A 12,661-nucleotide genomic window follows, 5' to 3' on the forward strand; every position below is an offset into this window, starting at 1 on the left:
TTGCATGAATTACACTTGTGTGGCTGATTCTATGCTTGTACAATTGACTTTTAATTTAACTTAGATTCTGGGCGGTGAAATGATTATATTGTTTAGTTCAATCTATACCCTTTCTCAACTCCCATTTGTTTACATTTTTGTACCCCCGAAGAGCCTTTTTTAGACATTTTTCTGACTACATTCCCTTTTTAAAAAATTATATTGGTACATTTAAGGTATACAATATAATGACATTCATCATTAGAAATTTGCACCTTTACATAATCCATCTTGGTTCTATTTTTTCCCCATTCCCCTGCCCTCCCTTCAACTTCTCCACCCTCCCTATCTACAAAGACTTTGTTTCCATTTTTTCTTTTTCTCATATTAATTCCATTCCCTTCTTTCTTTTCCCCTACCCCTCCCATTTCCCCTTGCCCTTTGCACCTTTTCTTCTTATTTCACATTATCTATTATATCTTTTAGTCCTTATTTACACTTTCAGTTTCTCACACTAGAGAAACTATTCGGTATATACACATGTGTCCTATTTATTTCACTTAAGAGTATGGCCTCAATGTGCGTCCACTTAGCTATAAGTGTCTCTAGTTTCTTGTTCTTTATAGCTGAGTAGTACTCCATTTTATTAAAAAAAAAACACCACATTTTCTTTATCCAATCTCAAGTTGATGGGTATTTGGGTGGTTTCTATGTTTTAGCTATCATGAATTGTGCTGTTATGAACATCGGTGCACATATGTCACTGTGGTATGATTCTTTTAATTCTTTGGGGAAGATGCCCAGCAGGGGAATAGCTGGGCCAAATGGGACTTTCGGTCCTACTTCTTTGAGGTATCTCAATACTGATTTCCATAGTGGTTGCACCATTCGACACTCCCACCGGCAGTGGAGCAGGGTTCCTCTTTCCCCACAGCCCCACCAGCATTTGTTATCGGTTGATTGCATGATTGCAGCCATTATTTCTGGGGTGAGGTGGAATCCCAGTGTTGTTTTCATCTGCATCTCTAGAATGACCAGTGATGTTGAACAACTTTTCGTATGTTTATTTGCTATTTCTCCTTCTTTGTCTGAGAAATATCTGTTCATTTCAGATGACTGTTTTTGGATTGGGTCATTAAATTTGGGAAGTCTGATTTTTTTAAGTTCTTTATAGATTCTAGATAGTAGACCTTTGTTTGAGGGACAGCAGGTGAAAATTTTTTCCCAAATTGTGGGTTGTCTCTTCATACTCTTGGTGGTTTCTCTTGCTGTGCACAAGCATTTTAATAAGAAGAGATCCTACTTGTTGATTGTGTTAGTTCACGGGCAACTGAGGTTTTGTTCAGAAAATCTTTTCCTACACCGATGTCTTCAAGGGTTCTACCTAACCTCTGTTCCAACTGGTTCAGAGTTTCTATTTTAATATTTAGATCTTTAATCCATTTCAATTTTAGTTGAGTGCATGGTGAGAGATATAGGTCTAGTTTTAATCTTTGGCAAATTGAAACCCAATTTTTCCAGCACCATTTATTAAAGAGGTTATCTTTTCTCCAGTGAGGGTGTTTGGCTCCTTTATCGAAGATGAGATGGCTGAGTGTGTCTGGAGATGTTTCTGCATCTTCTAATCTGTTCCACTGGTCCTCAGGTCTGTTTCTTTGCCAGTACCATGCTGTTTTATTACAGTAGCTTTGTAGTATAGGTTCAAGTTGGGGATTGTGATACCCCCTATGTTGTCTTTATTGCCTAGTATTGCTTTTGCTATTCTAGGTCTCTTCTTGTTCCAAATGAATTTTTGGATTGTTTTCTCCAGGTCTGTGAAGTATGCTGCTGGGGTTTCAATTGGGATTGCATTGAATCTATATAACAGTTTTGGAAGTTTGGCCATTTTCACTATGTTGATTTTTCCTACCCAGGAGCAAGGGATGTCTTTCCATTTTCTGATATCCCCTTCAATCTCTTTTTTTCAGAGTGCTATAGTTTTCTGAGTAGAGGTCTTTGATTTCTTTTGTTAGGTTGATTCCTAGGTATTTCATTTTTTTTGGATGCTATTGTGAAAGAAATTGATTGCCCCATTTCTCTCTCAGTGAGTCTGTTTTTTGTGTACAGAAATGCTATTGATTTTTGTGTGCTGACCTTGTATCCAGCTACTTTACTGAATTTGGTTATCAGGTCTAGAAGACTTTTGATTCCGTTCTTAGGGTCTTCTATATACAGTACCATGTCATCTGCAAATAATGACAATTTAACTACTTTGTTTCCTATCTTTATTCCTTTTATTTCTTTCTCTTGTCAAATTGTTGTGGCTAATGTTTCCAAAACTATATTGAACAAGAGTGGTGATAGTGGACATCCTTGTCTTGTTCCTGATTTTAGTGTGAAGGATTTCAGTTTTTGACAATTTAGTATGATATTGGCTGTCGGTTTTTCATAGATGGCTTTTGTCAGATAGAGGTAGAGTCCATCTATTTCAGTTTTTGTAGGGTTTTATCATAAATGTGTGTTGGATTTTGTCACATGCTTTTTCTGCATCTATTGAAATGATCATGCAGTTTTTGTCCTTGGCTCTATTGATATAGTGTGTTACATTGATTGATTTGCATATGTTGAACCGTCCCTGCATCCCTGAGATGAATCCCACTTGGTCAGGGTGTGTGATCTTCTTGTGATCTTCTGAATTCTATTTGCCAGTATCTTATTAAGGATTTTTGCATCTGTGTTCATTAGTAAGATTGGCCTATAGTTCTCTTTTTTGATTGTGTCTTTCTCTGCTTTCAAGATCAAGGTGATGCTTGCTTCCAGGAATAAACTTGGAAGTATTGCATCCCTTTCAAATTCATTGAAGAGTTTAAACATTAGTGGCAGTAGTTCCTCTCTAAATGTCTTGTAGAATTCAGCAGTGAAGTGATCGGGACCTAGGCTTTCCTTAGTTGTTTTTAATTATGTTTTCAATTTCATTGATTGATATTGGATCATTTAGAATTTTTAGGTCTTCTTTGTTCAACTTTGGTAATTCACACGTATCTAGGAATCTGTCCATTTCTCCTGTATTGTCCATCTTATTGGTGTATAGGTTCTGGAAGTAGGTATTGATGATCCTCTGGATGTCTGCTGGGTCTGTTGTAATTTCACCCTTTTCATTCCTAATTGCATGGATTTGGGCCTTTCTTTCCTTTTCCTGATAAGGCTCACTAAGGGTTTGTCAATTTTGTTTATTCTTTCGAAGAACCAACTCTTGGCTTCATTGATTTCTTTGTATTGTTCTCTTAGTCTCCATTGCATTGATTTCTGCCCTGATCTTTATAATTTCCTCCCTTCTATGGGCTTTGGGTTTGTCCTACTCCTCTTTTTCTAGAAGCTTGAGGCTCAGCATCAGGTTGAGTAATTGAGCTCACTCTGTTTTCCTAATGTAAGTATTCACTGCTATGAATTTCTCTGCTAAGACTGCTTTCATTGTGTCCCATAGATTCTGATATGTTGTATTGGCATTGTCACTTACTTGTAGGAGTTGTCTGATTTCTTCTTTAATTTCCTATGTGACCCATTGGTTTTTCAGAAGTGTGTTGTGCAGTTTCCATGTGTTTATGAAATTCTTGCGGTTTCTTTTGCTATTGATCTCCAATTTCATTGCACTATGGTCTGACAATATACAGGGGATAACTTCAATTCCTGTGCACTTACTTAAACATGTTCTATGAGCGAGTATGTGGTCGTTTTAGAGAAAGACCCATGTGTAGCTGAAAAGAATGTGTATTCCGATTTTGTGGGGTGGAACACTGTAAACATCTGTTAAGTTCATTTGTTCAAGAGTTTGATTGAGTTGTAGTATTTCATTGTTTATTTTTGGTCTAGATGATCTATCTATTTGGGGGTATTGAGGTCCCACACTACTACTGCATTAGTGCTTTTATAATTTTTCATGTCTATTAGTATTTCTTTTATATAGTTGTGTACACTAGTGTTTGGTGCATAGATATTTATGATTTTCATCTCTTCCTCTTGGATTGTTCCCTCTACAAGAATGCAGTGTCCTTCTTTGTCTCTCTTAATCTGTGTTGGTTTGAAATCCACTTGATCTGCAAAGAGGATTGCTGGTCCTGCTTTTTGGGGGTTCCTGTCACATGGAATATTGTTTTCCACCCTTTAACTTTTGGTCTATGAGTTTCTTTTTGAATTAACTGTGTTTCTCTTATGCAGCAAATTGTTGGATCTTGCTTCTTGACCCATTCCGCCAGTCTATGTCTTTTGATTGGTGAATTGAGACCATTAACATTGATGGCTATAAATGATATATATTGACTCATCCTTGTCATGACTTTTTCTTTTTGTTGGATTCTCCCCCTTTGCATTTAATTTCTTGTTGTGCCTGATGGATTCATTCTGCTGTGCTTCCTGGGGTTGTGGTCCTCATTGTCTTTTCCTAGGATATTGTTTAAAATTTTTTGGAGTGCTGGTTTGGTATTCGTGAAGTTCTTCAGGTGCTCTTTGCCATGAAAGTATCTTATTTCTCCATCAATTTTGAAAGATAGTTTTGCAGGGTATATCAATCTGGGCTGGAGGCTGTTTTCTCTTAGGGCTTGAAATACATCACTCCAAGCTCTTCTTGCCTTGAGGGATTGTGTTGAGAAGTCTGCTGTGATTCTGATGGGCTTTCCTTTGTATGTGATTTGTTTCTTTTCTCTCACTGCTTGTAGAATTTCATTCTTCTGTTGGATTTCTGGAATCCTAACTATTATATGCCTATGTGTAGATTTTTTTTTATTAAAGTTAGCTGGAGTCCTATATGCCTCACTTATCTGTATGTCAAGTTCTTTTCCCCTATTTGGGAAGCTTACTGCCATCACTTCTGTGAACAGTTTTTTTTTATGTCATCTGGACTCTCTCCTGTTTCTTCCTTGACTCCAATCACTCTGATATTCTTCTTTGCATCATCTAGCAGCTTCTGGATTGATTTCTCATGGTCTCTTATTATTTTTAAGAAATTTTTTCTTTTCCTGGTCATTAATTGCAATCCTATCTACTATATCGAATTCTATCCTTGTATTGGGTCCTTGTGCTGTGTAAACTTTCAGTGGAGTTTTTAATCTCTTGGAAATCTGTTTGCATCTGTTTTATGGATTCCATTTGTTTCCTATGTTGGGATTCTATATTTCTCAGCTCCTCTATTTTTTTTATCTGTGTCTGCTCTAGATTTATTAAACATGTCTTGTACCATGGGCACAAACTCTGCTGTTATCTGAGAAATTATTTCTGATTTCATTTTTTCCCAGTCCCCTTTTATTACCAGTTCAGGGAGTCCAGGTGGTTGAGTATCAGGTTGTTCCATCTTGTTCCACTTTGGGGTTCCCTTGGGTGATCTGGAAGTCTGGTTTTGGGACTTATTTATGTGTCTTCTCATTTCACCAGTTGCAGCCTACTGTGTCTTTGTTGAGGCGATTTTTTGCTCACCCATTGATCTTGAATTCTCAGCAAGCCACCAAGCAGCCTTTACTCTGCTGCTCACCTGTACACCAATTACTGGGTTCAGAGTGGTGGTCTTCTGGATCTCTGAGCTGACCTGTTGTCTGGGTGGGCTTCTGGCTGGGGTCTGAGCACACTTGAGTTGGTATCTAGGTGTTCCTTTCACTGGGACCCCTATGTAGCTATTGTCTGGGAGGACCTTTCATTGAGGGGTGTACACCCCAGTTTCTGTTGTCTGTACAGGCTTTGGCTAGGGTCTCCATGAACTTATCAATGGTATTGGGGTGAGCCTCTGGGTATTGCTTGTCTGCCTGTACAGCTCTTCTCCAGGCAGGTCCCTGGTTGTGGCCGATGGTATGGCTAGCCTCTGGCTGAAGCCCGTGTGCCCATGCAGCACCTTTCTAGGTGGGCCTTTGGCTTGGGCAGGTGTGCCCAACTCTCTGGGGTTGGGGTGGAGCCCTGGCTGGGAACACCTGCAGCCACACTGGTCTGAGCCACACATCTGCTCCCCAGGATCTACACACACTCACTGATGGAATGGTGGGCCTCTGGCGGCAGCCCACATGCCTGTGCAGCTCCTCTCTGGGCAGGCTCCTGACTGACTACATTTCTTAAACATTTTGATACCACAGATGTACTCTAAACATGTTTATGTGCTACACATATATCTGTATTCTCTATATAAAAAAAGAGTATTTTTTATCCTTCAAGTACCAGTTTTTGCCCTCAAATGCAATATTACCCTTTTTGAAAATGCAGACTACCACACCAAATATTTTACTTGCATATTTGATCAGCCAGACTGCTAAAAATATTGAATGAGATAGGATACAATACAGAATACTGCAGCATAGTCTTAGAGTTTTTCCCTTATTATGATCACTTTTAATAAGTATGTTCAAACTCAAAACAATCCATGTAACTTCAACTACCACCCAGCTCCTGTTTTTTCATCTTCTCTATGAGGATATATAAGGCTTTTTCAAATGTTTTACATTTTATGCTATGATATTCTTGTCACACACACCGACCCCAGCCACTTCTAGATACCTTTTCAAAAAGGAAATGGGCTTAGTTAGCCATGACTTGCTTTTAGTGAGCTCAGGTTTACCCTTACTGATTTCTGCTCCCTTTCTAAAGCCTCAAAAATGACCACATTTTATACTTCTGCCAATGATCAATAGCATAATCAGTTTCAAAGATCTATGTTGTGCACCCTCCAATATCACCACGTTTTACTAAAAATTAGGATATTTACTTGTTTCTTTGGATCTCTCATCTCTTCCTTTTGGCATAATTCTCTCAAATTTACTGAGACTGGTGCTGTGATTACAGCTGTACATTCTCTCAGTAGCCTCAGACGTAATTTGTCTAGGCCTGGAAACTTGAACTCATTGAAGGCTGCTAAGTACTCCTTTATTATCTCTTCACCTATCTTGGGATTTAATTCTCTTTCTAGTTCAAAGATCACGCTCCTTGATGGGGAGGTTAAGTAACTTGCCCAAAGTCACACTCTTAGCAAATTGGCAGAGCTGGTATGTAAATCTCACCTTCCCTGACTTTGAAGTCTGGCTTTTAACCATAATTCTATGTAGCTTTCAGGTACCAAATGAGTGCTGTGCCATCTTAGCTCCAAACTGGGAGGGAGTTCCTCTCCCTTAATAATATTCAAAGTAGGCTTCATCAAAGAGGTGAAATTTGAAGGGAATCTTGAAGAATGACTATAATTCCAATAGGAAGAAAGAAGTGATATTTCCATATATTGATGATGGTAATGGAGGCTTCTGAGCATAAGTGGCACTCCAGAAAGGGGAAATAATGTATAATAATAAAGGATATTGGGTCTGCTTCATAGTTTACTTGGTGGATCATTATGAACATGGAGATCATAAATGGTCAAGAGAGAACCGGAGTGTTCCTGCCTTCCTTTAAAAGCTATTCAAGTTATTTTGCTTATTAGTTATGTATCTTAAGACAAGGCACAGTTTTCTGATCCTTGTTTTCCTGCTCTATAAAGTGGGAATGATAATAGGCTTATTTTAGAGAGTTGTTTTGAGGATTAAATGAGCTAATTAATACATGTAAAGTACACAGAACAGTGTCTGGCCTATAAGTAAGGCTCAATAAATGTTACTTGCTCTTATTATTACTGTGACTCATTTGTTCATTCAACAAGCATTTACTGAGCTCCTATTTTGTGTGAGATCCTATGCTAGGTTCTTGGTTCATCATATAATGGTGAGCAATAAGAAACATGACCTCAGCCCTCAATGAGTTAAAGATCAACAATCACTTAATTTCATGGTAGTGTTCAGTCTGCACTACTTTTTGTTCCATTATATGTGTAAAGTGGTACATTTAATTCATCTTAAATTGACTTCTTTGAAAAGCCTGTGGTGATAGTGAGAAGGAACATTTTCATCCAATAGCCTAGGATTTGTGGAGCAGGTTCATAGCTGCTGTCTCCAAGGTGCTACACATTCTGATTAATTCTATTAATTTCCAGCTTTATGCCCAGCCAAATTATTTCCCCTATTTTAGGCTCTTTCCAAGACTATGAAACTGAGTTCCTTTGCAGGGGAGGGGCAGTTGCACCTGGTGTTCCAGTGATAGTGGTGAGGTGTACATTAGTGTAATATAGCTCAGCAATGTGGGACACTGCCATTTGGTTTTGGTCAGCTTAACTATAGTCCCTGACTCTTGAATTTACAATCCCCCAAAGCCAGTAAAAGAGTGAACAGAAGCCTCTAAGAGGATGGACTGTCAGCTTCCAAACCAAATAGCCTGGAACCAGTATGGGTGGAGTTCATCCAATATTTTGGGAGGGGGCAAGTCAAATGTCTTCCTTGTTGGCCTGCTTAACATGAAAGTATGCCACACTGGGCCTTCAGTAGAACCTCCTCTAATCAGGGGAAGCAGTTCATCTGCCTTGTCATCTAAAGGGCTCTGCTTTCTCAGTGCTAGTCAAAGGAAACCTCTGTCCTGAGTTGCTGAAGTAAATGATTAGCATGGTTGATAATTTCTGACTATATCAAATCCGTACTGCTCTGCTTGGTCATCAAGACCCTTTCTCTACCAAGGAATCAGTTTCTGCACTACTTGGCATCAGTCTAGCTGGACTTTGTGTCCCCTTTCTCAGGGCTAGACAAAGATCAGGTATTCATTCTAAGTGGATGTTTAATGCCTGGCATGATTGAACCCTAATTCCATATTTTTATTCAAGATTTCCCCTTACCATGACTATTCTTTTTCACCTTTCAATTTATCCAGGTCTTGCATATTCTTTGATTCTGCAATCTTCCTTTTTCCAGAAAGCTTTCTTCCTCCTTGGTTGATCCAACCTCCCTGAATAACCATCTCACGTTGAGTTAGTATTGTATAACTCAGGGTTCTAGCTCATTATTTTCCAATGTTTTGTAAATATGCTTTTATTTCCTCAGACTGCAGACTCCTTTAGGGCAGCAGCTCAGACTTCTACACTTTTGCATTCTCCACAGTGTGAAGCATAGGGTCAGAAACCAAGTAGGTATAGAGTAAATGCTTTACAATGAATTCTATAGACATTCAGAATGAAAGTCAGTAGCAACTTAACAAGATACTTGAGATGGACTCCCCCTCACCTCCCTAGACACTTAGAAAATCAAGTAAAACTATTTTCTGGTATTTCAAAACTTGAGAAATGAGGCAGTCTGGTAGAAAATTACAGTATCTCTGTCAGAGCTGCATATCCATAAATAGCCCTTTGAAAGCTGGAAAGGCTTATAGAATTAGGAAAAAATGGAAGGAGGCAGTCTTGAGTTGTCATTAAGTCTGAGGGTAAAATGGGAGGGGGCCAAAAACAAACAATTAGAAAAATTTTCAACATGGGGGGATTTATTTTTTCAGTCCATGTAAAATGTCATTCATCTTCTTTCCACTAATTTTGGATTTGTGAAAAATTGAGCTAAGAGGATCTTGGGGGAAAAAAAAGAATTGCTAAACTAATTAAGCCCTTTCCTCCTTGAGAGAGAGAGTGGGGGATAGAAGAAAGTCTTATGTGATTTAGTTAAAAGAAGTTTTGTCAGTTCCCTCCCAGAGGTCTTTAGAAGCCTCATTAAGCTAATTATAATGCCTGCTTGTATAATCATTCTTTTCCTATTTTTCCCTTGTTGTAAAAACTTAGGAGTATTAAAACTCCATTAAAAAAATCTACAGTTCTGATTTTCATTGTCTTAGACTCCTCTGTCTTCAATTGGATCCAAGAAAGAAGAAATTATGGTATGAAAAGCTCCAAAGCAATGGGAGCCTTCATGTGCTATCTCATTTATTCATCACAAAAACAACTCTGGAAGAAGTACTGTTTTTCCACAGGGGAACATATGTGGGTGAGTGTTAAGTAACCAACCTCAGGCCACACAGGAAGGAAATAGAAAAATAATTCTTCCATCCTGGAGTGATGGTGCATGCCTGTAATTCCAGCACTCTGGGAGGCCGAAGCAGAAGGATTGCAATTTCAAACCCAGCCTGGGTATCTTAGCAATTTAGGGGGAACCTGTCCCAAAATAAAAAAATTTAAAAGACACTGGGGATGTAGCTCAGTAACTCTTGCTCCCACAAATAATAAAAATACTTCTTCCAACTCTATAAATCTTCTGATTTCCCTTAAACAATATTGCCTCCAACCTGAAAATAACCATTGACTAATACAGATTCAATGACTTTAAAAACATAAATCTTGCTTTATTAAGCACTTATGTGGCTGTGAATTGATGAGAATATATGTTCAGAAATGAAGGTGATATTTGTAATTGCTCCAAACTGAAAACATCCCAGATGTCCTAGTTTTGGGAATGGAGAATAGATTGGTATTTGCCAAGGGCTTAGGATAGGGGTTGCAGAAGGGAGGTAGGTGTGGTTATAAAAAGGGAACACCATGGGATCCTTGAGATAGTGGCACTGTTTACTTCTTGGCTGTGCTAGTGGATACTTGAACCTATTATGATAAAACTCTATAGGATTAAACATGTACATAGAGATGAGTATAAGTAAAATGAGAAATCTGAATAATGTGGGTGAATAGTAACAAGGTCAGCACCCCAGTTGTGCTATTACACTAGAGTTTTGCAAAATGTCACCACTGGGGAAACCTGAGAAAAAGATAAAACAGGATCTCTACTGTTTCTTACAACTGCACGTGAATATGTAATTGTCATTAAAATTTTTATGAGACTTGATATGTAGTAGAAAGGTTATTTCTTTCTTTTCCATTTTTAATTTTATCAAACAATAAAACAAAATCTCACACTAAAATAGTAAAAGAATGACAATGGTGGACTGGAAGCAGTTTGAAAATGGCATCCTCCTCGAAGAACGGGACGTCTGCAGCACCTGAGAAAAATGAATTTCGCAGCCAGAAACCGAAGCCAGGAACCGAGATGAATCAGAACTCCTCACTGTTCCTGATGGTTGGAAGGAACCAGCTTTTTCTAAAGAGGACAATCCCAGAGGACTCTTGCAGGAGAGTAGTTTTGCAACTTTGTTCCCTAAATATAGAGAGGCCTACTTGAAAGAGTGTTGGCCTTTGGTGCAGAAGGCTTTAAATGAACATCACATTAATGCAACCCTGGACCTGACTGAGGGCAGCATGACTGTTTGTACTACAAAGAAGACTTTTGATCCATACATCATCATCAGGGCCAGAGATCTAATAAAACTGTTAGCAAGAAGCGTTTCATTTGAACAGGCAGTATGAATTCTTCGGGATGATATTGCATATGACATCATTAAAATAGGTTCTCTAGTAAGAAATAAAGAAAGATTTGTAAAGAGAAGACAACGACTTATTGGTCCCAAAGGATCTACTCTGAAGGCATTGGAACTCTTAACAAATTGTTACATTATGGTTCAGGGAAACACAGTTTCAGCCATTAGACCTTTTAGTGGCTTAAAAGAGGTTTGAAAAGTAGTTCTAGATACCACGAAGAATATTCATCCAATTTATAATATGAAAACCTTAATGATTAAACGAGAGTTGGCAAAAGATTCTGAATTACAATCACAAAGTTGGGAAAGATTTTTGCCACAGTTCAAACACAAAAATATGAATAAACACAAAGAACCAAAGAAGAAAACTGTAAGAAAGAGTATACACCATTCCCACCACCACAGCCAGAAAGTCAGATTGACAAAGAATTGGCTACTGGTGAATACTTTTTTGAAGGCAAATCAGAAGAAGCGACAGAAAATGGAAGCAATAAAGGCTAAACAAGCAGAAGCTATCAGTAAGAGACAAGAGGAAAGAAATAAAGCGTTTATTCCACCTAAAGAAAAGCCAGTTGCAAAACCTAAGGAAGCTTCTACTGAAACTAAAATTGATGTGGCTACCATCAAGGAAAAGGTTAAGAAAGCAAAGAATAAGAAACTTGGAGCCCTTACAGCTGAAGAAGTTAAGCTTAAACTGGAAGCAGATGAAAAGAAAAAGGAAAAAAAGTAACATACCAGACCTTGAACTATAAATTTATGAATCTACCTCCTTTTGTAAAGGATTTTGAGAAACAGGGCATTAGTTGTCCTATAATATTCTGATCACTTTTTTCTGAGTTTCAGTTGTTTTGTTCATAAAATAGTATTTTTTATAAATATAAATTATTCTATTTTTCATGTGTGTTCTGAGAAATTTTGTGCTACCAAGTAGTATACATGCTGTGTATATTGTATAACAAGTTCCAGGCAAGTTTTACTGACACATGATTTTAGGAATAACTTTTTACTTTTTAGTTTTAAGAGGTGCATGTGACCATTGTAATTATGCATTAAACTCAAAGAATGTCTGAGCTGTTGGTTAGTTTTTAAATATGCTACCCCAGCATTTGGTTTTAAGAAAAATAATGCAAAATTTTCAGTGCTTTCTCTCTCCTTCTCTAATGATAAATGAATATTTTGGCTTATCCCTTCTTACCATTTTGTCTTTCATTACAAGATTAAACAGCTCATGAGAAAAAAAAAGAATGACAATGGTTAATACACTGTGTATCGTTATCTTCAAAGTACTCAGAGTACAAGAGATTGACAACAGAGATTCTCTCTTACAAAGAAGAAACAAACAGATATTAATGGAAGTTTATTTCTATAAGTCAAATTCTCTCCAAAACATCTTTTTCTAAAGATGAAATTATAATGGTGGTGGGTCTGAGCAATTCAGATGAGGTTTGGAGACAAGATGGTGGTGAAACTCTCAGCTCTGAAA

At 37.8% G+C, this 12,661-nt stretch overlaps 1 pseudogene; it reads left to right on the plus strand.

Moving 5' to 3' along the window:
* The first annotated feature begins 10,766 nt into the window (after positions 1-10,766).
* Positions 10,767-11,908, plus strand: LOC101704985 (KRR1 small subunit processome component homolog pseudogene; annotated as a pseudogene).
* The last annotated feature ends 753 nt before the right edge of the window (positions 11,909-12,661 follow it).

Source organism: Heterocephalus glaber, unplaced genomic scaffold (assembly GCF_053883595.1).
Source record: "Heterocephalus glaber isolate CG9 unplaced genomic scaffold, H.glaber_assembly_v1.0 deba00001613, whole genome shotgun sequence".
In the NCBI taxonomy this organism is placed as follows: domain Eukaryota; kingdom Metazoa; phylum Chordata; class Mammalia; order Rodentia; family Bathyergidae; genus Heterocephalus; species Heterocephalus glaber.